Consider the following 25,012-nt stretch of genomic DNA (forward strand, 5'->3'; position numbering starts at 1 on the left):
ATCATACCCATTGTTTTGTGTGTGCATTTTATTCCTCACTACTCTCTATTTAGTTCACATTGCTAGGCACTTTTTGAAAAATCTCCTCTTCCTAGATGTTCTGAAGTGCCTGCCATATGTTAAAAGTATAGGTAGCAAAACAATACATTTTGTAATTTTCTCTCTTTTTTGAACTTGTATAAAATATTGTGGGGTTTTTTTGGAATGGTGTATTGAAGTTTCCTATTATTTTTGCTGAAATGTTTATCACTCCCTTCAATTTTGCCAACATCTTTTTCATGTACTTTAGAGCTTCCTTTTTCATGTACTTAGAGCTCTAAATGCCTTTAGAGCATAGGCATTTATGATTGTTATTTCTTCTTGGTTAATTGTCCCTTTTACTAATATATGGTGTCCTTCTTTGTCTCTTATGATGTTGTGCTGGTTTGAAAAGATGTACGTACCCTAGAAAAGCCATGTTTTAATCAAAATCCCATTTCATAAAGGCAGAATAATCCCTATTCAATACTGTATGTTTGAAACTGTAATCAGATCATCTCGCTGGAGATGTGATTCAATCAAAAGCGGTTGTTAAATTGGATTAGGTGACAACATGTCTCCACTCAATTGGGTGGGTCTTGCTAAGTTTCTGGGGTCCTGTAAAAGAGGAAACATTTCGGATAATGAAGGAGATTCAGAGAGACCAGAGAATGCTGCAGCACCATGAAGCAGAGAGCCCATCAGCCAGCGTTTTGGAGATGAAGAAGGAAGACACCTCCCAGGGAGCTTCATGAAACAGGAAGCCAGGAGAGAAAGCTAGCAGATGAAGCCATGTTCACCATGTACCCTTCCAGCTGAGGGAGAAAAACCACAACTGTGTTCACCATGTGCCTTCTCAGATCAGAGAGAGACCCTGAACTTCATCTGTCGTCTTGAACCAAGGTATCTTTCCCTGGATACCTTTGATTGGACATTTCTATAGACTTGCTTTAATTGGGACATTATCTCAGCCTTAGAACTGTAAATTAGCATCTTATTAAATTCCCCTTTTTAAAAGCCACTTTATTTTTGATATATTGCATTCTGGAAACTAGCGAATAGTACAGATGTCTTTACATTTAAAGGTGTCATAAGATATTAATATAACTACCCCTGCTTTCTTTGTTTACAGCTTGCATGGAACATCTTTTTCTGTCCTTTCACTTTCCATCTATTTGCATCCTTGTGTCTAAGATGAGTCTCTTGCAAGCAGCATATAGCTGGATTAAATTTCTCAATCCATTCTGCCAAACTGTATCTTTTAATTGGTAAGTTTAGTCCTTTAACATTCAAAGTTACTACTGTAAAGGCATTTCTTGAATCCACCATTTTATCCTTTAGATTTCGTTTGTCAGATCTATATATTCTTTTCCCTCTTTCTCTTTTTATCCTTTAAGTTACCCTTACTGGTACTCTTCAATTCTATGCCCTTCTCCAGAACTTCCTCTCCTGTCTTTTTTTTCAGCCAGCAAGAACTCCATTTGTTGTAGGGCCATTCTCTTGTTGACATATTCTCTCAGACTTTGTCTGTGAAAATTTTAATCTCTCCCTTAGTGTTGAAGGACAGTTTGACTGGGTACAGAATTCTTGGCTGGAAGTCTTTCTCTTTCAGGATCTTGAAAATATCATACGACTGCCTTCTCGCTTCCGTAGTGCCAGTTGAATAGTCCGAACTCATTCTTATGTGGTTTCTCTTTTACATAGTAGATAGTTTTTCTCTTACAACTTTCAGGATTTTTACTTCTCTTGAACATTTGACAGACTGATTAGTATGCATCTTGGGTAGACCTATTTGGATTTATTCTATTTAGAGGTCATTAGACTTCTTTGATTTCCATATTTTTATAAAGGTTGAAAAGTTTACCCCCATTATATCCTCCACTAATCTTCCTAGCCCTTTATTCTTCTCTTCTTCTTCTGGAACACCAATGATTCTTTTATTTTCATGCTTTGTTTTGTCCATCATTTCCCTGAGATCCAATGCAAATTTTTCCATCATTTGTCATTTGCTCTTTTGTGTGTTTGAGATGAGTTGTCCTGTCCTCTAGTTCACTTATTCTTTCTTCTGCCTCTTTAAATCTGCTTTTGTGTGTCTCTAATATATTTTTATTTGATCTACAGCATGTTTAATCTCTGTGATATCTTCTATTTTTCTATGTATTCTTTCAAATTCCTCTTTATGCTCTTTTAGTGTCTTCTTGATCTCCATTATGTCATTAGCCATCCCATTGATTTCATTTAGTATATATATGAACATCTTTGATTAGTTGTTCCAAAGTCTGTGTCTCCTCCAGTATTTTAATTTGGTCAATAGACTGGGCTATATCTATCTGCATCTTCATACGGTTAGGGATCTTCTGTTGTCCTCATGGCATTTGAATATCTTGATAGGGTTACTTTGAAAGTTGATTTACTTCAGGAGTCTGAAGCTTTGCCTTTGTGAAATGGGTGTGGGCAGGATGTGGGGGGTAGGGAGGGGCATAACAGTGTAGAGATGGGCTGTGGTGCAAGTATATGCACAGGGTCAGGGACACAATGCTAGTGCCCGTGAGTGTGAGGTGTGGGTTGCGGGGTTGTGAAGGTGTGGGTGTGGTGGGGTAAAGTGCACCTCAGGAAGGCCTTGGAGTACAGGAGCAGAGTGTGACATGGGGGACACAGAGATGGGGTGTGGTAAGAGGTGGATGGGGTGCTAAGCAGATGTTCAGAGGCTGATCCATGAGCAGGATGTGGATGGGTACATGGTGTGTGGGAGTCATGTATGTCTGGATGTGAGGTACAAGGCACAGAAGTTGGAATACAGCGGGGACAGGGCATAGGTGTGTCCTTGCACAAGAGGAGGGATCCAGGGGGATGGAATGCAGATGTGTGAGTGTGTTCCAGGAGCAAGGCACAGGTCACAGAGACAGGTGTCAGGGATCAGTGATGACAGATGGGTGGGGCCCTGGATGGGTGCACAAGTGGAGGGGGTAGTTAGGGGTGCATGCTTCTGCAGGGCAGGGGCAGTGTGACACAGTTGCACAGGAGAACACCTACAAGGTGTGGGAGAAGGGCACTTGTGCCCAGGTATGGAGCAAGGGTGTGCATGTGTGCAGGACAGGAGGGGGTGGGTGCAGGGGTCAAGAGGTCAGTGCACACATACATGCTGGACGGGGTTGAGTGACTGTGTGGGCTGGGTGCAGCTGTGGTCTGGGTATGAAGGTGAGTGCCTACAGCCCAGGTGCACACATGGCCAACTGCAGGGGGGATGGGGGAGGAGGTTGGGGTCAAGAGACTGAGCACAGGTGTGCAGGTCTCAGGAGGAGCAGGGTGAGACTGTGCACTTGTTGGGGGTAGGTGGGTCTGGCTGGGACAGGCTTGCATGCATGTGGTGTGGGGATGTGGGGCAGGGATGCGTGGGGAAGAGGGTTGGAGTGGAGGTGACAGGGTTCAGGTGCATGGCTGTCTGGGGAGCTGTGGGTCATGAGGTAGGGGTGGCATGCATGAGGGTAGCTTTTTCAAGGAATGTGGCTTGGCTTACTTTTTTGTCCCTGTCTCCCTGTCCGTGCACTCCTAAAGTCTCCTTGCCTCTGTTGAGAAAGGGGCTCATTTGGCTGTTGGCACTACCTAGACAGTCTCTGGTACTCTGTGTCTCAATTCTTCTGCTTTTTCAACCAGGGCTTCCCTACTTGGTGTAGAAGACCCTCCCAGGTCACTTACACCCTGGCACACTCTCCCAGACATTTTTTTGGTCACTTCTCTAGCTGTTCCTTGGATCAATAGTCTAAAATCTTACACTTTTAACAGCAAAAAACAAACAAACAAAAATGCTTCTTATTGTAAGTTTTTGTAGTGTGCTTTCATCCTTATGTGTGTTTTTTACCTTCCTTATTTCTCTGGCAATTAAGGTTGTCAGATGCTCATTTCTCTTATTTGATAAGGCCACTCTGAACTCCCTAACTATTTCCCAAAGCACTGGCAGTCCTATCTAACCTGCTGAATAGACTGCTTGATCATTCACATAGAGTTTATTCAATAGACAAAAAAGTCGAAAAGAAAAAAGAATTTCATATACATACTGAGAAGGAAATAATAGAGTAATGTGATCAAATGAGAATGGAAGGGGCAGGGCTATGATGCAATTAGTTTGGATAATGGTAGGCATCTCTGAAAAAAGATCATTAGAGCTGAAACCCAAATGATGAGAAAAAGCCAACCAAACAAGAATTTAGGTAAGTAGAAACAGAAATATAGTAAGTACAAAGGCACTGAGGGGGAAATGAATTTGGGTTGTGAAGTAACAGAAAGAATACCAGCATGGCTAGACATGGTGGTAGCAGTACAAGATCAAGTCTCAGAGTTAGACAGGGACTAGATATATACTCATGACTGACCTATCTCCAGGATCTATTTTTCATATATTTACTTTATCATAAAAGGATGTTAGAGTATTTGCAACAATATTTGCTCATCATAGGACACCAGTTATATTTGATGTGTATCTTTTTCTTTTCCACGTGCATCATTTTTATCTTTTACTTTAATATTTTTCCAAATGCTAATAGTATATAATTTTCAGGATTTAAAAAATTATTTTCTATCAGTAAATACTATACTGCTCTATTATGGGTTATGCTTATTTGTCTGTGTGTGTAGGTGTGTTTTGTAGCACAAATTCTATTAGGAAGAAAGGAAGCAATTTTTAAAACTGAAAAATGCAGACCTATTAGAAATATGCCAACGTCAAAAATATTAAGTCCACTTGTTTGAGGCAAGTCAAGGTCATTCACCTAATTATATTTTATATTTAAAAAAAACACTGTTAAAAATAAGTTACCATGTATAGACATGCTATTTACTGTCTCATTCTATTCACTAAGAAAACCCTTTTCACCTTTTGTAATGTTAAAATCAAGTCATTTGGGGAAGTCATTTTCTTACAAAAACAAATCTTTCGTGACTCTTGCTTATCATTTTTATATTTTGAATTGTATTTGTACAAATATTATTCTCTGTATGTCATGAACTTGATTGAAATTTGGTGACTTTTCTCCTTTAATTTCTCTTTAATTATATTTTTAATTAATTAATTTATTTTTGCATTGGTCTTGTGGTTTCTTAATACCTCCTCTGACTGGATGATTAAATTTTTGTGGTAAAATTATTTGAGTACCTAACTTTCTTGCTTTCTTTTAAATTTTTACTCTTTTATTAAATTGGGATGAGCGTTTAATTTTTTTTAAGAAAAGAGACAAGAGGGTCATCGTATAAAGAGACAGATAAGAGAGAACCTCTACAGATGGACAAAGCTTTTCTTATGCCTTTTACCCAATTCTTTTTGAGACTATAAAGAAAAAAAATATATAAGAGACAAGAACAGTCAGAATAGTGAATATCTGAATTGAACTAGAGAGAAAAAACATAAGAAATTAGTAGAAGGGACAGTGCACAAAATCTTAAACAATGGTATGATGTCACAGTAGAAGTGATGTTTTATGTAAGACTTACAGAATGATCATCTGAATAATAAACCTTCATGAATTAGGACATAATGCAGGCCATCTACAAATGGCCAGACTAAGAACAGGATGCATAGTCTATTGGCCATAATCAAAGCATAAAGTAAAGGGTTGCATACAGCAACATAGCCATCATATGCCATTGTTGACAGGAGAAAACATTCTGTGATTACACTGATTACAAAGGGATAAAATTACATCATGCATTCTGAGAAAGATGTTGTTTCACTCTTTGTGAAAAGTTGACCAGCATCTTGGGGATCACTATGGATGATAACCAAACATCCACAAATCCTGAATATTCAAGGAATGTGTACATGGGGTATGAATGTGAGGTTCATAGCAGATTAGGGAGAGAAACATCTTTTGAGCATCCAGGTGAAATGTACTTAATATAAGTCTACTAGAGTCTAAAAGAAATAAGAATAACTTGGGAGTCTTGGGGTAGTTGAAGGGATGATTAAGGATCCACTGGAGAGTGTGTAGAAAGTAAATAGGAGGGCAAAGAAATAATCTTGAGGAAGTGATATTAAATAAGGTAGTAGATATATGTTATTTCTTGTATGGCCAATATTTGATTTCCTTTCCCACTATATGAGCCTTGATGGGAATCAGAGCTACCATCCATTCCAGAAGCCAAAAGATCTAGAAACTTACTTTCCTATCATTGTTGCACCTATAGCGAAGGGACTTGACCTAGGATTCACCAATCAACCCTACCCACCCTGGATTTAGAATATAGACAGGAAGACAAAATATAGAAAAAAGGAGAATTCAGAGCCTCAAAGCCAGACAGGCAGCATATCAGTACTCCAGCAAATGGAGTCTGCATCCATGCCAGGGATGTTGGCAGTATAAGCTATGGCAATTAAAGTTCAGCAATTGTGATTTTAGCTGACATTGATGTAGTGTTAGGCAAAATTTCAACTGTTGGCTGGATGCCTTATTTTCTTATTTCTACACATTTTTCCAGCTGATTCCTCCAACCTCCAAAGTAATTCTATGTTAAAGCACAAAAATCCATTTAATAAGCTCATTTTCTTCTTAAATCTCCAAAGCTAGCTTTTTTCACTTGAAACCAAGTGTGTTGGCTAGCACAAAGAAGAGAAGGAGGGAACCAGAAACATGTACTGAGCAGAGAGTTCAGAAAAGCAGGAGGAAACTGGAAAGCATGTGTTATTGTGGAAGTAAAGGAAGAAAGCATACTAAAGAAGGACAAAGTGAAGTCAAGTGTCAAAAGGCCAAAATAAATGATCTGGTAGGATAGAAAATGAGCAGTTATCATTAAGTATAGAAATGAAGAGAATATTAATGGCTTTAGTGAGAGCAGTTTCCATTTATGTTTTGTGATAGAATTGAGGCCAGGGAATGATGAGAAAGGAATTGGAAACAAGTGGTGCCCAACAGTGAGGAGAACAATAGAGTATTTCGTAGTATTCCATGATACGTGGTGAACAGTTGGCATTTGTTTTCTGCCTGTAGAGAAATGTAAAATTGTTTTGCTGTGGAACACATGAGAAGAAGAAAGAGGAAGGAATCTAGAGGAAAGGACGAGAAAGGAAAATTTGGTCTGATGAAAAATAACAAGAAGAGAGAGAAAGAGAACTAAGCAAACAAAAACAGAGACATGTATGTATGAGTATAGGAAAATGATCCAAGGAAGAGGGAGAGAGAAAGTATCAGAGAAAGGCTGAAGATGAAACACAGGGAAAGACTTAGGATCTTGGAGGTCAATGTGCTTCTTAACTATAATAATCCATCAAAAAGTCTGTCATTTCTGAGATTTTTTCTTCTACTTTTGATCAAAACACAAAATTTGTTTTCCTGTAGAGTTTATGTATGAGGAAATTTTTACTTTTTCTTTACAAAATTGATTAGAATAGACTCACTCTTTCTATATGTATAAATAAATAGAGAGAGATTTCTATAAATATATATAAAGAGAGATTCTGTTTTACTAGAGAACATTTTCTTCTCCATCAGTTTGCTTGCAGAATAAAACTGAGCTGGGAGGCCCAAGGTGGCTCAGCAGGCAGCGTTCTTGCCTGCCAGGCCAGAGATCTGGGTTCAATTCCCGGTGCCTGCTTGTGCGAAAAAAAAAAAAAAAAAACAGAGCCAAAGACTGGATCTTGAATACAAGCTATATACATAATTCCAGTCACTATTTGTAGTGTTAAACTGGATTTTAATTTAAAATTGGCTTCCAAGGAACCCTAAATCACTAAATAATTGAAAGCTCTCAGATTCCATTTGTGCTGTGGGTACTAATTAAGTCAAAAATCCTGGAAAGGGTAATAGAAGTAGGCATTTTCTGCATATTTCTAGATTTTATATCATATGCATATATATATATATATCTGTGTGTGTATATATATCTGAAATTATTGTCAAAAGTACATGAAAGAATAAAGACTTTAATATTTAAGGGACTCACACATAAGAATATTAATAATAGAAGATGATTGAATAAACATTCTTTTTATCAGAATCATAAGAAAGATTTCTTCAATAAGCATCATTATGACCTGAATCTGCAAACTTCATTTTTAATTATCTAGTATTCTAGTTCACCAAAATGTATCTTAAAAATTCACTATAGAGACTTCCGGAGAAGATGGCGGTTTAGTAAGACGCGCGGATCTTAGTTTCTCCTCCAGAACAGCTACTAGGGGAGTAGAAACGATACAGAACAGCTCCCAAAGCCACGACAGATAAAAAAGACAGCGTACTCCATCCTGGAACGGCTGGCTGGCTGAGAGAACCCGCTCTGGTGAGATCGCCGAGGGGCGCGGGCTTCACCGGGCGGGCCGGCAAGTGGCTGGAGTCACTCCCTCCCCCCTTCCCAGGCCGGCTGGGAGAATTGGACAGGCGGTCCCCTCAAACCATGGCGGCTGGCGCCCACACCACGCATGGCCTCCCGGACCAACTGAGAGAATTGGATCGGAAATCCCCAGGCCGCGGAGAACGGTGATGGGGGGGGGCCCTTCCAAACCCGTGACTCCCCGGGAAAGGTGCACTCTCCCGGGTGGGCCGCTGTGGCTGGCACCCTCCCGCCACGCTTGGTGCCCGGGCTGACTAGGAAATTCGGATGGGCACTTTCCCGGGCTGCGGCGGCCAGCGACCCTCCCCGCGTTCGGACCCCGGGCCGGCTGGCACTCTTCCAAGCCGCTTCGGCTAGTGAACCTCCCAGACAGCGAGAGATTTCCAAAGTTAAAGGACTCACAGCACCTTTTACTGGTGGGACCTGCAGACAAACGTGTGCCACAAGCGCCACCTACTGGGCAGGATAAGAAAAACACAAACCAGAGATTTCACAGAAAAATCCTCCAAACTTTTGGATCCAACACCCAGGGAAATCTGTCTAAATGCGCAAACGCCAGCAGAAGATAATGGATCATGCTCAAAAAATTGAAAATATAGCCCAGTCAAAGGAACAAACCAATAGTTCAAATGAGATACAGGAGCTGAGACAACTAATGCTGAATATACGAACAGAAATGGAAAACCTCTTCAAAAACCAAATCGATAAATTGAGGGAGGACATGAAGAAGACATGGGCTGAACATAAAGAAGAAATAGAAAAACTGAAAAAACAAATCACAGAACTTATGGAAGTGAAGGACAAAGTAGAAAAGATGGAAAAAACAATGGATACCTACAATAATAGATTCAAAGAGACAGAAGATAGAATTAGTGATTTGGAGGATGGAACATCTGAATTCCAAAAACAAACAGAAACTATCAGGAAAAGAATGGAAAAATTTGAACAGGGTATCAGGGAACTCAAGGACAAATGAAGCGCACAAATATATGTGTTTTGGGTGTCCCAGAAGGAGAAGAGAAGGGAAAAGGAGGAGAAAAACTAATGGAAGAAATTATCACTGAAAATTTCCCAACTCTTATGAAAGACCTGAAATTACAGATCCAAGAAGTGCAGCGCACCCCAAAGAGATTAGAACCAAATAGGCGTTCTCCAAGACACTTACTAGTTAGAATGTCAGAGGTCAAAGAGAAAGAGAGGATGTTGAAAGCAGCAAGAGAAAAACAATCCATCACATACAAGGGAAACCCAATAAGACTATGTGTAGATTTCACAACAGAAACCATGGAGGCTAGAAGACAGTGGGATGATATATTTAAAATACTAAAAGAGCAAAACTGCCAACCAAGACTCCTATATCCAGCAAAATTGTCCTTCAAAAATGAGGGAGAAATTAAAACATTCTCAGACAAAAAGTCACTGAGAGAATTTGTGACCAAGAGACCAGCTCTGCAAGAAATACTAAAGGGAGCACTAGAGTCAGAAACGAAAAGACAGAAGAGAGAGGTATGGAGAAGAGTGTAGAAAAAAGGAAAGTCAGATATGATATATATAATACAAAAGGCAAAATGGTAGAGGAAAATATTATCCAAACAGTAATAACACTCGATGTTAATGGACTGAATTCCCCAATCAAAAGACATAGACTGGCAGAATGGATTAAAAAACAGGATCCTTCTATATGCTGTCTACAGGAAACACACTTAGACCCAAAGATAAACATAGGCTGAAAGTGAAAGGTTGGGAAAAGATATTTCATGCAAATAACAACCAGAAAATAGCAGGAGTGGCTATACTAATAGCCAACAAGTTAGACTTCAAATGTAAAACAGTTAAAAGAGACAAAGAAGGACACTATATACTAATAAAAGGAACAATTAAACAAGAAGACATAACAATCATAAATATTTATGCACCGAAACAGAATGCCCCAAAATACGTGAGGAATACACTGCAAACACTGAAAAGGGAAATAGACACAAATACCATAATAGTTGGAGACTTCAATTCACCACTCTCATCAATGGACAGAACATCTAGACAGAGGATCAATAAAGAAATAGAGAATCTGAATATTACTATAAATGAGCTAGACTTAACAGACATTTATAGGACATTACATCCCACAAGAGCAGGATACAACTTTTTCTCAAGTGCTCATGGATCATTCTCAAAGATAGACCATATGCTGGGTCACAAAGCAAGTCTTAACAAATTTAAAAAGATTGAAATCATACACAACACTTTCTCGGAAAATAAAGGAATGAAGTTGGAAATCAATAATAGGCAGAGTGCCAGAAAATTCACAAATACGTGGAGGCTCAACAACACACTCTTAAACAACGAGTGGGTCAAAGAAGAAATTGCAAGAGAAATTAGTAAATACCTAGAGGCGAATGAAAATGAAAACACAACATATCAAAACATATGGGATGCAGCAAAGGCAGTGCTAAGAGGGAAATTTTTTGCCCTAAATGCCTATATCAGAAAAGAAGAAAAGGCAAAAATGCAGGAATTAACTGTTCACTTGGAAGAACTGGAGAAATAACAGCAAACTAATCCCAAAGCAAGCAAAAGGAAAGAAATAACAAAGATCAGAGCAGAAATAAATGAAATTGAAAACATGAAAACAATAGAGAAAATCAATAAGACCAGAAGTTGGTTCTATGAGAAAATCAATAAGATTGATGGACCCTTATCAAGATTGACAAAAAGAAGAAGAGAGAGGATGCAAATAAATAAGATCAGAAATGGAAGAGGAGACATAACTACTGACCTCACAGAAATAAAGGAGGTAATAACAGGATACTATGAACAACTTTACGCTAATAAATACAACAATTTAGATGAAATGGACAGGTTCCTGGAAAGACATGAACAACCAACTTTGACTCAAGAAGAAATAAATGACCTCAACAAACCAATTACAAGTAAAGAAATTGAATTAGTCATTCAAAAGCTTCCTAAAAAGAAAAGTCCAGGACCAGATGGCTTCACATGTGAATTCTACCAAACATTCCAGAAAGAATTAGTACCAACTCTCCTCAAACTCTTCAAAAAAATTGAAGTGGAGGGAAAACTACCTAATTCATTCTATGAAGCCAACATCACCCTCATACCAAAACCAGGCAAAGATATTACAAAAAAAGAAAACTACAGACCAATCTCTCTAATGAATATAGACGCAAAAATCCTCAATAAAATTCTATCAAATCGTATCCAACAACACATTAAAAGAATTATACATCATGACCAAGTAGGATTCATCCCAGGTATGCAAGGATGGTTCAACATAAGAAAATCAATTAATTTAATACACCATATCAACAAATCAAAGCAGAAAAATCACATGATCATCTCAATTGATGCAGAGAAGGCATTTGACAAGATTCAACATCCTTTCCTGTTGAAAACACTTCAAAAGGTAGGAATACAAGGGAACTTCCTTAAAATGATAGAGGGAATATATGAAAAACCCACAGCTAATATCATCCTCAATGGGGAAAAATTGAAAACTTTCCCCCTAAGATCAGGAACAAGACAAGGATGTCCACTATCACCACTATTATTCAACATTGTGCTGGAGGTTCTACCAAGAGCAATTAGACAGGAAAAAGAAATACAAGGCATCAAAATTGGAAAGGAGGAAGTAAAACTATCACTGTTTGCAGACGATATGATACTATACGTCAAAAACCTGGAAAAATCCACAACAAAACTACTAGAGCTAATAAATGAGTACAGCAAAGTAGCAGGCTACAAGATCAACATTCAAAAATCTGTAGCTTTTCTATACACTAGTAATGAACAAGCTGAGGGGGAAATCAAGAAACGAATCCCATTTACAATTGCAACTAAAAGAATAAAATAAATTTAACTAAAGAGACAAAAAACCTATATAAAGAAAACTACAAAAAACTGTTAAAAGAAATCACAGAAGACCTAAATAGATGGAAGGGCATACCGTGTTCATGGATTGGAAGACTAAATATAGTTAAGATGTCAATCCTACCTAAATTGATTTACAGATTCAATGCAATACCAATCAAAATCCCAACAACTTATTTTTCAGAAATAGAAAAACCAATAAGCAAATTTATCTGGAAGGGCAGGGTGCCCCAAATTGCTAAAAACATCTTGAGGAAAAAAAACGAAGCTGGAGGTCTCGCGCTGCCTGACTTTAAGGCATATTATGAAGCCACAGTGGTCAAAACAGCATGGTATTGGCATAAAGATAGATATATCGAACAATGGAATCGAATAGAGTGCTCAGATATAGACCCTCTCATCTATGGACATTTGATCTTTGATAAGGCAGTCAAGCCAACTCACCTGGGACAGAACAGTCTCTTCAATAAATGGTGCCTAGAGGACTGGATATCCATATGCAAAAGAATGAAAGAAGACCCATGTCTCACACCCTATACAAAAGTTAACTAAAAATGGATCAAAGATCTAAACATTAGGTCTAAGACCATAAAACAGCTAGAGGATAATGTTGGTAGATAGCTTATGAATCTTACAACTGGAGGCAGTTTTATGGACCTTAAACCTAAAGCAAGAACACTGAAGAAGGAAACAAATACATGGGAGCTCCTCAAAATTAAACACTTCTGTGCATCAAAGAACTTCATCAAGAAAGTAGAAAGACAGCCTACACAATGGGAGACAATATTTGGAAGTGACATATCAGATAAAGGTCTAGTATCCAGAATTTATAAGGAGATTGTTCAACTCAACAACAAAAAGACAGCCAACCCAATTACAAAATGGGAAAAAGACTTGAACAGACACCTATCAGAAGAGGAAATACAAATGGCCAAAAGGCACATGAAGAGATGCTCAATGTCCCTGGCCATTAGAGAAATGCAAATCAAAACCACAATGAGATATCATCTCACACCCACCAGAATGGCCATTATCAACAAAACAGAAAATGACAAGTGCTGGAGAGGATGCGGAGAAAGAGGTACACTTATCCACTGTTGGTGGGAATGTCAAATGTTGCAACCACTGTGGAAGTTAGTTTGGCGGTTCCTCAAAAGGCTGAATATAGAATTGCCATATGACCCAGCAATACCATTGCTAGGAATCTACTCAAAGGACTTAAGGGCAAAGACACAAACGGACATTTGCACACCAATGTTTATAGCAGCGTTATTTACAATTGCAAATAGATGGAAACAGCTAAAATCTCCATCAACAGAAGAGTGGCTAAACAAACTGTGGTATATACATACGATGGAATATTATGCAGCTTTAAGACAGGATAAACTTATGAAGCATGTAATAACATGGATGGACCTAGAGAACATTATGCTGAGTGAGTCTAGCCAAAAACTAAAGGACAAATATTGTATGGTCCCACTGATGTGAACGGACATTCGAGAATAAATTTGGAATATGTCATTGGTAACAGAGTCCAGCAGGAGGTAGAAACAGGGTAAGATAATGGGCAATTGGAGCTGAAGGGATACAGACTGTGCAACAGGACTAGATACAAAAACTCAAAAATGGACAGCACAATAATACCTAATTGTAAAGTAATCATGTTAAAACACTGAATGAAGCTGCATCTGAGCTATAGGTTTTTGTTTTGTTTTGTTTTGTTTTGTTTTGTTTTTGCTATTATTACTTTTATTTTTTTCTCTATATTAACATTCTATATCTTTCTCGGTTGTGTTGCTAGTTCTTCTAAACCGATGCAAATGTACTAAGAATCGATGGTCATGCATCTATGTGATGATGTTAAGAATTACTGATTGCATATGTAGAATGGTATGATTTCTAAATGTTGGGTTAATTTCATTTTTTTCATTAATTAAAAAAAAAAGAGAAGGGGTAATTGGAGCTGAAGGGATACAGACTGTGCAACAGGACTGGATATAAAAACTCAGAAATGGACAGCACAATACTACCTACTTGTAATGCAATTATGTTAAAACATTGAATGAAGCTGCATGTGAGGTATAGGGTTTTTTTTACTCTCTATTATCGTTTTAATTCTTATTCTGTTGTCTTTTTATTTCTTTTTCTAAATCGATGCAAATGTACTAAGAAATGAATATGCAACTATGTGATGATATTAAGAATTACTGATTGTACATGTAGAATGGAATGATTTCTAAATGTTTTTTTAATTTTTTTTAATTAATAAAAAAAGAAAAAAAAGTCACTATAGTTAAGTAAACAAGATTATAAGATATAATTAATTGAGTCTAACAGCTGGTTTGCTTATACAGATTTTACAATCTTTTAAATAAAATATATAGTTAATCCACTAATTCTTTTTCAATTTTTACCAGGTTATTTTACCATCTTGTAAAGTCAACCAAATTCATTATAATTCAACCAAAATCATTATAACTTAAGCAGTATTTTTTATTTTTATATACAAATAATGAATATTAAAGAAATCATTTCTCTCTTACTTTATGAAACTGTGGGGTCCCTTTAAAGGCTTTAGGTTTTCTAAAGCAGAAACAATACAGTGTCACAATAATGATAATAACATTAGTAGCAATTCTTTTCCCACTGATTTATCTTGGAATTTTTATTTCCCAACTCAGGAAAATGTAGCTTATATAAATTTGCTTTGAGAAAACAGCAACCAATTGTAAAACTGCACAAGTGAAATTCCCCTAAGCATGTCCAGGGATTCCCTTTAGGAGAAAGTTAAACTGTTCATCTTGGTATTGTTGACTTGGACACCTATGGGAAGTCCAAGTTGTTCCACAGGGCATGAGAGACTTTGAAATTATGAACCTCAAGTCATTACAGACACATCTAGTTGTAACAATTAAAATTGTATTTTACGCCACCATTTTTACCATGGATGGAATTTCTGACATGTATACACAAACTTCGTTTTATATCTAAAATTTCTTTCTCTATGTTTGTTGAAGACAATGGTCTTGTCTGAGCCATAAATACTTGATTCTGATGAGGCCAAAGTACTAGATTCCTTCCATGAATCAAAGCCAAGGAAAGTTGTCCCCCAGTTGCAAACTGTAGTTCAATGTACTTAGCTCCTCACGTTGAACTGAAATTTGAAGGATGAGTAGCAATCAACCAAGCAAAAAAAGAAGGACAAAAGAAAAATAAAGACAAAGAATTTCAACAAAGGGCAGTCTAAATCAGTGCTTCCCAAACTTTAATGCCCATGAATCTCCTGGAGGTCCTGTAACAGTGACAATTTCCTCTGGGAAAGTTTGCCATGGGGCCCAAGGATCTTCATTTCTAACAAGAAATTCCTATGGACACTTGCCCTCTACAGAACCAGATCACTGAAGGAGCTAGAGAATTTGGCTGAACAAAAATTATCATTGTGGTGGGTATGCAAAGAGAGAAGCAGGGAGGTGCCAGATGTGGCTAAGGAGAACTCCTGAGATAACAAGACCCTCTCAAGGGGGTAGGTCAGGGACCTTGCTCTTCACTTCAACTTAAAGGTAAATTACTGAAGGAGTTTGAACATAGTAGAAACATATTTAGATCTTCCTTTTGAACATTGTTGCAGGGAATAAACAATGAACATTCTTTCAGAAAAAATAAAATTAACTTCTTTGTGACATTTGGAGGTGATATCTGTATAGTGGCATGAAACCATTTCCACAGCATGAGGATTCTTAAAAAAAATGTTTAATCGCCACAGAGGCCATGTTCTCAGTAGTTTGTTTAAACTATTCTCCTGCTTCATATAAGTTTCTGAGAAAATCCAAAGAAGGGGAGGATAAATAACGAGAGGAGCCATTGCAAAACATATGAAGAATGAAGAAGTAAATAGTGTGATGGGCAGAGGTAGCTCTTAATCCAACCAAAATTTGGCTTAAATTTACTGCTTTGTTACATTTTATAGAATTATTTCCTGCTTCATTTTATTGCCTAGCTTTGAGGAAGTCTGGATTGCTGCTTCAGTTTGCATACCACCTTTTTGCCCTTTCTTTTAAGCTGCTACATTGCACTGTAATTGGTATATTTAAAAATTGCCATAATTCTAGAGTACAGCTTGATAAATTTTGACAAATGTACAAATCTGCAAAATAATCACCATAATCAAGATACTGAAAATATCCTTTTACCTCAAAAGTGTCTTATGCCTCTTTGAAATTCTTCTCTACCAACTCCAAACACAGGCCAACCACTGATTTGCTTTCTGTCACTACAGGTTAGTTGCCATTTTCTACATATTTAGATACTGAAATCGTAGAGTGTATATGGATGTATATGGGTTTTTTTCTTTCTTTTTTCACTTAGCAAAACTATTTTGATATTCAACCATGTTAGTTTATCAATAGTTCATTACATTTATAGATGAGTAATAGTTCACTGTATAGCTATATGAAAGGTTGTTATCCATTTTTCAGTTGATGGATTTTTGTTTGGTTTTTTATTTTCCATTTTTTTGCATATAACAATTAGAACCATTGTGAAAACACATTTGCATGGATGGATGTTTTATTCTTCTACTGGCAATACCTAAGTTGGAATGGCTGGATTCTATAGTGGGTGTATCTTAGCTCTTTAGGAAACTACCAAACTGTTTTCCAAAGTTACACAAATAAATTACAGATAAATGCCATCTCCTGGCATATATCTGTGAAAAATCTAAATTGAAAAAGGAATAAATTAGAATGATTATCTACTGTATAAAAGTTACCATTAGAGTCCTCTTCATTGTTAAAATTTCTCTTATTAGCACAATTAATACAATATTTCACACATAAGCATTTGCACATTCGGATCAGAGTTCATTGAGTAAAGTCCAATTTCTATTATTTCTACTTTTACGAAGATTTTTAATGTGATATGAGAAATAAATATAATCATCTTTCTGCTTTGTCTTCACCTTTAAAAATATCTGAGTTATGAAATAATGTATCACCTTCCTATCACTAACTCAGTCCTTAGTGTTCCAGGGCATGAACTTTCCCTCCCCTGTCCTGAAAACTTTCGGTTCCTCTCAGTCCTCCTCCAAACTGCTGTTTTTGTTTTCTCTACTCAGCTTGGATTGTGTTCCCAAGCATCTGTGATATCCTTGGTACCTTTCTTCACAATACTCAGAACTTTTCCAAGATTTTGCTATTCATTTTTCTTAAGCTATATCTCAAGATACTAAGAATGACCATTTAAAGTTATAAAACTGATTCTATTAAAAAGTTATGCTATCTTATTTCAACTCTTGACAATTCTTACTATTGATTCCTACTCCCTAACACAATTTGTTCCAATAAACTATTAATGTTACCTGGTGGAAACCCTTTTTCCTCTTCCTCACTTCCATAGAAGGGACTTATATCCTTCTCTTTAAGCAAGGAATTTTGGAATAAACTCTTCCAATTTATCCAATCCTCATTAGATCCTCCCTACAAAATGAAGAATGTATTATCTGGGAGAGATTGCTGGTTACTGACATCTGCAGAATACAGGATAGTGCATCTATTCAACAGATTGGATGAAATTTCTCTCACTGATAAAGCCAATCTCCTCAATTGATTTTAGATGTGATCAACCAGATTCAATCAATTTACTGATGAGTTAAGTCCATAAAATGTCCTCACTGTAATTACCAGCCCAGTGCTTGCTCGACAGAGCAAATGGGCACCAAAACCTGACCAAGTTTTTGGTGTTATGGTTAGGCTCATGGTTAGGGCACCATGAGCCTAACCATAACACAAACAAACTCTGAGAATTGTTACAAACCAACACCAGACACTACTGATCCCAAGAAGGGAGCAAACCAAATCCATGAGACAAGAATTCCAGTTGTTTAAGCAAACCTGTTTTGTGGTATCTGTCATAGCAGCCTGGAAATTAAGACTTTTGTTGTTATTATTGGAAAGTAGGATGCTGCTATTATACACCTAATACCTGAAAATGTGGACCTGGCTTTAAAATTGGGAAATTAGCAGAAGCTGGAAGAAATTTGAGAACTTGGAGAACAAACCTAAATTGCTTTGAAGAGACTGTTGGTATATGTATGGTACTTAAAGATACTTCTGGTGAGGCTCTAGATGAAAATGATGAGTGTATGATAAAAGTTGGAAAAGGACAACTCTTGTTATAAAGTGATAGAGAACTTGGTGAAAGTATGTTCTGATATTGGATGCAAGACAGAGCCTGCAAGTGATGAACTTGCATATTTATCCAAGGAAATATCTAAACTAAATGTGTAAGATGAATTTTGGTTTCCTTTTGCAGATTTAGTGAAATGAGAGAGGAAAGAGATAAACTGATTACTGAAACCAACAATTAATGATTTGGAAAATTGTCAGCCTATCCAGATCATGTGTTCTGAGACTAAGGCTAGGAATGGTCCCATCAAGGTTCTCCCTAACTCCCAAGAAGTGTCTTCATGAAAAGTCTCCTTGAAAGAATGTGGCTAACCAAGACCTTGCTAAAGACAATGTGGCTGAACATGTATCCAGTCAGCCATCTCAAAGGAGGTCAGTATTGGAACTGTATTTTTCTAAGAAGGATCTGTGGATAATTATTTTGTTGGATCGTGGGACCTGCTTGACCTACATGAAAGCCAATAAGGTTTTTTGTGAAATTTGTGTGAGTGGATGACTGTCAGCTTGAACTGAACAGGACAGAAAAAAACAAATTGAATGATGAATGCCTTCAAGGGCAGAACCATGGAGGCAGAGGCCTGGACCTAAGAAATTTCCTGAGGCCAAGAGAGAGAGCCCATCTGTACCTACAGAAGAGGTGGGTCTTCCACTGCATCTGGAGAGGGCAAGCCATCTGCTCAGGGCTCAGAGGAGGGGGCCTCTGATCCAGGTGTTTGGGGAGAATTCAGCCACTACTTCCCATGCCAGGAGAGGGTGGTTCCTAAACTCCAGTGCTCAGAGAGGATGGGATCAAAGCTCCAGCTTTCAGAAAGACATGCCTGCTGCCCCAACAAGCAGGGGATAAAGCATCAATCCAGAGATGATTTTCAGAACTTGAAATGTAACGGCAATTTTTCCTGCTGGGTTTTAGACCTGCATAGGACCTGTGACCTGGTTTTCCTTCCAATTTGTCCCTTCAGGAACTTGAATGTCTATCCTATACCTGACCCATGATTATACTGTGGAAGCAGAGAACTTGTTTTCTAGGTTTCATAGGTCTACGGAAGGAAAGGAATTTTACCCCAGGACAGAGCATACCCATAACTTCTTTTGATTAGACTTTGTATTAAAGGTTGTTACTAAATGACTTATGCTTTTGAGTTGTTGTGATTGTCACCATTTTATATGTGGGAAGAGCATATGTTTTGGGGGACCAGAGGACAAACAGGAAAAACACGTTCTTAATTTTAATCCACATTCCTGTGGGTATGAAACTATTACAAATAGGACCTTTTGAAGATGTTCTTTTTTTTCTTTTTTTTTCTTTTATTTGAAGATGTTATTTTTAATTAAGGTGTGCCGAAACTGAATGAGGGTTGATCCTAATTCAGGTTATCTTAGGTCTTATAAAGAGCCAAAAGTCACAGAATACAGAAAGGAAAGGACATTACCCTTTGATATGAGGCACAGATACAAGCCAAGGCGCCCCAAAGATTGCAAGAAACCTGCACCACATGCTACCAATCCCAGAAGGAAGCAATCCTTCTGGTCACCAAAATGATGAGACTATAAATTTCGATTGTTAAGTTAATCCATTTGGTGATATTTGCATTAGCAGCCAGGCAGACTAAGACAATTTGTAAAAAAAATAATTACTGTTCTACCTAATTTCTACTTGGTTCATATCTATACCTCCTCCTTAGTAAAAGTGAAATAATTTTTAAAAATGAATATGCAGTTTATACCATCTACTATCTGCTATATAAAACAGCCCTTTTAAAAATGAATTAATGTACGGTGGTACAATGGTGGCTCAGTGGCAAAACTCTTGCCTGCCATGCCAGAGACCCAGGTTTGATTCCTGGAGCATGCCCATGCCAAAAAAAGAAAAAGAAAGAATTAATGTGTTTAACTTATATCATTAATTTTGCTTTCTTATAACTTATTATATATCTGACTGTTAATAAACTAATAAATATCTGGCTTGGCTCCATAATTTCTCTGCTTTTAAAATATTTTCACTATGAAGGTGAGCTGGAGCAATGAGAAATTTTTCAAATCAACATATTTTATAATTTGTGATAGCAACTTGGTAAATGTTTTTTACTGCAAGTATTGAAACGATGAAATATGATTAGCTGCAGAATTTTTAATGCTGGGTTACAAATTCAAATGTTCAGTGGCACCAGGCAGAATGCATTAAAAACAAAAGAAAAACAAATTTACCATATCTCCCAGCTTTTCAGGAAAAGTTGAGATTTCCTAAGAGATAATGTGATCAAATGATGACACAAAACATCCCCTGAAAAAAAGCTCCCCAGAGATTCAGCAAATATAAGGACATATCCCACTTGCTTAGAACTCTGAAGAAGGTAGAGATTGGAGAAGGACTCTACAAGCGATGAATCAAAGAAAGAGACGAGTATCTAAAAAGGAAACTTACATCCTGGACTGGTCTGTCCTCTCTCCGCATCTCCAGGTCCTGCTCAGCTTGGAGTTCTCCACAGGCAGTGGCCTGGGTTCCTCCCACTGGGAACACAGACTAGAGGAATTCACAGCAGTGAGATAGAACCCCACACATATCCAGGCACCAAGTCCACAGAGAACCCAGGTAGAACACCACATGCTGATGAGGCCAGCAGGAAGAAAAGGGCCTCAGAGTCACGTGGAGAGAAACCTCAGCAGGATGGTGGCCAAGTGCTGCAGTAATTCAAGCCAGTCGCTCTCAGTGGGACTCCCTAGATGCAAAATGAACTTTTCTGCAGAGACTCTCCTTTCTGGATTAGCGCCATCTCATTCCCCATGGTGGGATAACATCACAGGGAAGAAACCAGAGGTGGAAAATCCTCACAGCGTAAGATATAGTTTATGAAAGAATTTGAACTAAACTTCTTCGACTGAAGAGTCCCAGAACTAAAAAGTATAAGGAAAACAGTGCACTGAGTGAGGAACAGAACATAAGCAAATCATAGGAACTGGGAAGAAAATTCTGCACAAAAACAAATAGAACAGATCAAGATTCTCAGCGAATGAAGAGAGGAAAAGCAGCTTTGCCCTGGACATGAAAGATTGAACCAAAAGTGTAATCATAAAAATTTGTATGGCATATCCAGGACAAGAATCAGATGATGAAGAGCTGAGAAAAACTGGACAATTAAACATGGACTAATCTAAATGTCAAGAACAAGTTGAGCCTACACAATGGGAGAAAAGATATAAAGAAATCCTTCAACTTAGCAATAAAAAGACAAACAATGCAATTTAAAAATGGACAAAAGATGTGTACAGACGTCCCTCCAAAGTAGATATATGAATGGCCAAAAGGTGCATGAAAAGGTACTCAACATCATTAGCTATCAGGGAAATGTATACCAAAATAACAATGAGATATTGTTTCACACCCATTAGAATGGCAGCTATTAAAGAATGAAAAATAACAAGTATTGGAGAGGATGTGGAGAAGCAAGAACACTCATTTATTGTTGGTGGGAGATGTATAATTGTGCAGCCACTGTGAAATCACTTTGGCAGTTCCTCAGAAAGCTAAGTATAGAATTACCATAGGACCCAGCAGTCCTTCTACTAGGTTTATACACAAAAGAATTGAAAGTAGAGACTAGAACAATATTTGCACACCAGCGTTGACAGTGGCATTGTTCACTGTTTTGGATTGCTAAAGCTGCTAGAATGCAATATACCAGAAATGGGTTGGCTTTCTCAATGGAATTACTAGATTACACATTTACAGTTCTAAGGCCATGAAAGTGTCCAAATTAAGGCATCAAGAAGAAGATGCCTTCTCTGAGGAAAAGCTTCTGGCATCTTGGGTTCCTCTGTCACATGGAAAGGCACATCGTGAGATCTGCTGAGTCTTCTCTCCCAGTTTGGTTTCAGTGGCTGTCTCTAACTGTCTATGGGCATTTCTCTGTCAACTTCTCTGAGTTCTCTGAGAAAATTCTGCACAAAAGCAATTAGAACAGATCAATATTCTCAGAGTTTTTTTTTTTTTTATCCTTTCATAAAGGACTCCAACAAGAGGATTAAGACCCATCTTGAATGGGGTGGGTCACATCTCCATGAAACAACTTATCAAATGTCTCACTCAACAGTAGGTCTTCCCCCTCAGGAATGAATTAAGAGAACATGACCTTTTTAGGGGTATATAGCAGCTTCAAACCAGCACATTCACAAATGCCAAAATATGGAATCAACCCAAGCATCGTCACTGATGAATGGATGAACAAAATGTGATATATATATATATATACGCACACAGTGGAGTAATTTTCAGCCATAAAAAGGGATGGAGTCCTGATACATGTGATGACATGGATGAACCTTGAAGACATTATGTTAAGTAAAATAAGCCAAACCCAAAAAGACAAATAGTGTATGATCTTACTGATAGGAACTTTAATATAACAAGCTAATTCATAGATTTAGAATCTAGGTTATAGTTTACCAGGAGATAGATTGGGTTTGGACAATGGAGAGTTTACACTTAATTTGTACAGAATTTCCTTTAGGGTTGATTGTAAAGGGTGGAAAAGAATAGTGGTGATGGTAGCACAGTATTATAAGGGTATTTAACAGTACCAGATTATATAGATGAATGTACTAAAAAGGGGACACTTTAGGTTGTATATGTTACTAGAGTAAAAATTAAAAGATAATATGTTGGAATGTATAACCTTATTAAAGACAATGGTCTATGGGTAATGATGCAAATATAAGAATGTTCCTTCATGGATTATAAAAAATGTATGACATTAATACAAGGTGTCAATAATAGGATAATAAATGAAAAAAATGCATCTAAGGAAACTACGGATGATGGTTAATAATACTATTTAAATAATCTTTCATTAATTGTAACAAAGGTAACTCCTCTTTCAAAAAAAGCACAATTTAAAAATGTGCTATCATCAATTGTAACAAATGTTCCAAACCAATGCAAGGTGCTGGTGGTGAGGCAGTTTGTGGGAATCCTGTATTTTATGTTTGTTCTGTAAACCCACAGCTTCACAAAAAAATAATAAAATGTGAAATTTGTTTTTATAAAAATTCTCCTAATTTTAAACCTTGGAAAATTATTGAGAAAAAAATACTATGCTCTTCTACACTGTATGGACTAAATGAGAAAAAACCTTTCTGTGTAAATCCTAGCTGACCTTTTGTGACTTCTGACAGGATAGTTAAGAACTTGAGTTTTATAGTAGGATCTGTGGGTTTTGGAGATCCCTGGGATTCAAATTGCAGATGCTACTGTGTGACATCAAACAAGTGACTCAACTATATTGGGCTTCAGCTTTCTCATCTGTGACATGGAAATTATAATTGTATCTCTTTCACAGGAACATGGTAGGCATTTTTTAATTTGCAAATGCACCTCTGAAATTCCAGGAAGAGTGAATAGATTAACAGAAAGCCTTGCTTGTGAGTGCCATTTCAAAGCAAAATATACTCCATAAAAGTAAATTTGGTAAGCATGTGTTATGATATAAGAGCTATGCATCATCCTAGATTTAATAAGTCCAGGCCAAGAAAAAAGGAAGGTTGAGGGGAATAGTTGCATTTTGTTTTGATAGCACTCTGCCCTATCATTTCATTTCATTTAAATGAAAATGATTTTTCATTTAAAATCTAAATAAATAACCTGAGAATGGAGATGGGGATACAATCAAATGTCAATAGAAGTTTGGGGATATTTGGGCCAAGGTAGCAAGTCATCAAAGTGCGAAAATGGTGCCTGTCAGCTTTCCCTGGACCCAGTAAAGAGGAGCTCAAAGTAACTTACCCAAAAATTAACAAAGTGCGAAAGAGAAAGTGTCAGAGTTTTAGTTTTCTAAAGCTGCCAAAATGCGATATTCCAGAAATGGGTTGGCTTTTACAATGGGTATTTATTAACTTACAAGCTTATAGTTCTTAGTTTGTGAGAATGTCCAAATCAAAGCATCAAAAGGCCATACTTTCTCCTGAAAGACTGGCTACCAGCAATCCTCAAATCCTCTATTAAATAGTCAGGTATATGGGGCAGTGCTATGGTGGCTCAGTGGCAGAATTCTTGCCTGCCACGGCCGAGACCTGAGTTCGATTTCTGGTGCCTGCCCATGCAAAAAAAAAAAAAAAAATAGCCAGGCACATGGCAGTTATGCTGGTCTCTCCCTTCTCTCCAGGCTTTCACTGATTCCAGCTTCTGGCTTCAATGGCTTCCTCTCTGAGCTCCTGTGTGTGTCCTTGCCTCTCAGGTTCTCTGGCTTTTCTCTTACAGTTTTTCTGTGTGCTTCTCTGAATCTCATCTCTTAAGTTCTCCAAGGCATTTTTCTTTATCTTCTCTGTGTCTTTTATCCTCTTATAAAGGACTCCAGTAAGAGAATTAAGACATGCTGAATGAGGTGTGTAACATCTCCAGTTAAGATCCTACTTATAATGGTCCACATGCACAGGAATGGATTAGCTTTCAGAACATGATCTTTTCAGGGTACGTACAGCTTCAAACCAGTCAACTGTAAGCCTTGTGGATTAGACGAGTAGATGTTTTAGATGAAAATCAATACAAACTGAGTACTAGAAATGGATGCAGATACCTAAACTGATGGTACAAGAAGAAACAACAAGAGTATCCACTA

The 25,012-nt window shown here is 37.5% G+C and overlaps 1 protein-coding gene across 1 annotated transcript in view; it reads right to left on the bottom strand.

Moving 5' to 3' along the window:
• The window catches only part of LOC143647666 (olfactory receptor 5K1-like), a 180,421-nt gene extending 159,409 nt beyond the window's left edge, over positions 1-21,012 (bottom strand). Inside the window, 1 exon segment of the mRNA XM_077117486.1 lies at positions 20,827-21,012. The gene's annotated coding sequence lies outside the window, so the exon portion shown is untranslated.
• Between the last annotated feature and the right edge of the window lie 4,000 nt (positions 21,013-25,012).

The sequence above is a fragment of the Tamandua tetradactyla genome, chromosome 10 (assembly GCF_023851605.1).
Source record: "Tamandua tetradactyla isolate mTamTet1 chromosome 10, mTamTet1.pri, whole genome shotgun sequence".
NCBI classification, from domain to species: domain Eukaryota; kingdom Metazoa; phylum Chordata; class Mammalia; order Pilosa; family Myrmecophagidae; genus Tamandua; species Tamandua tetradactyla.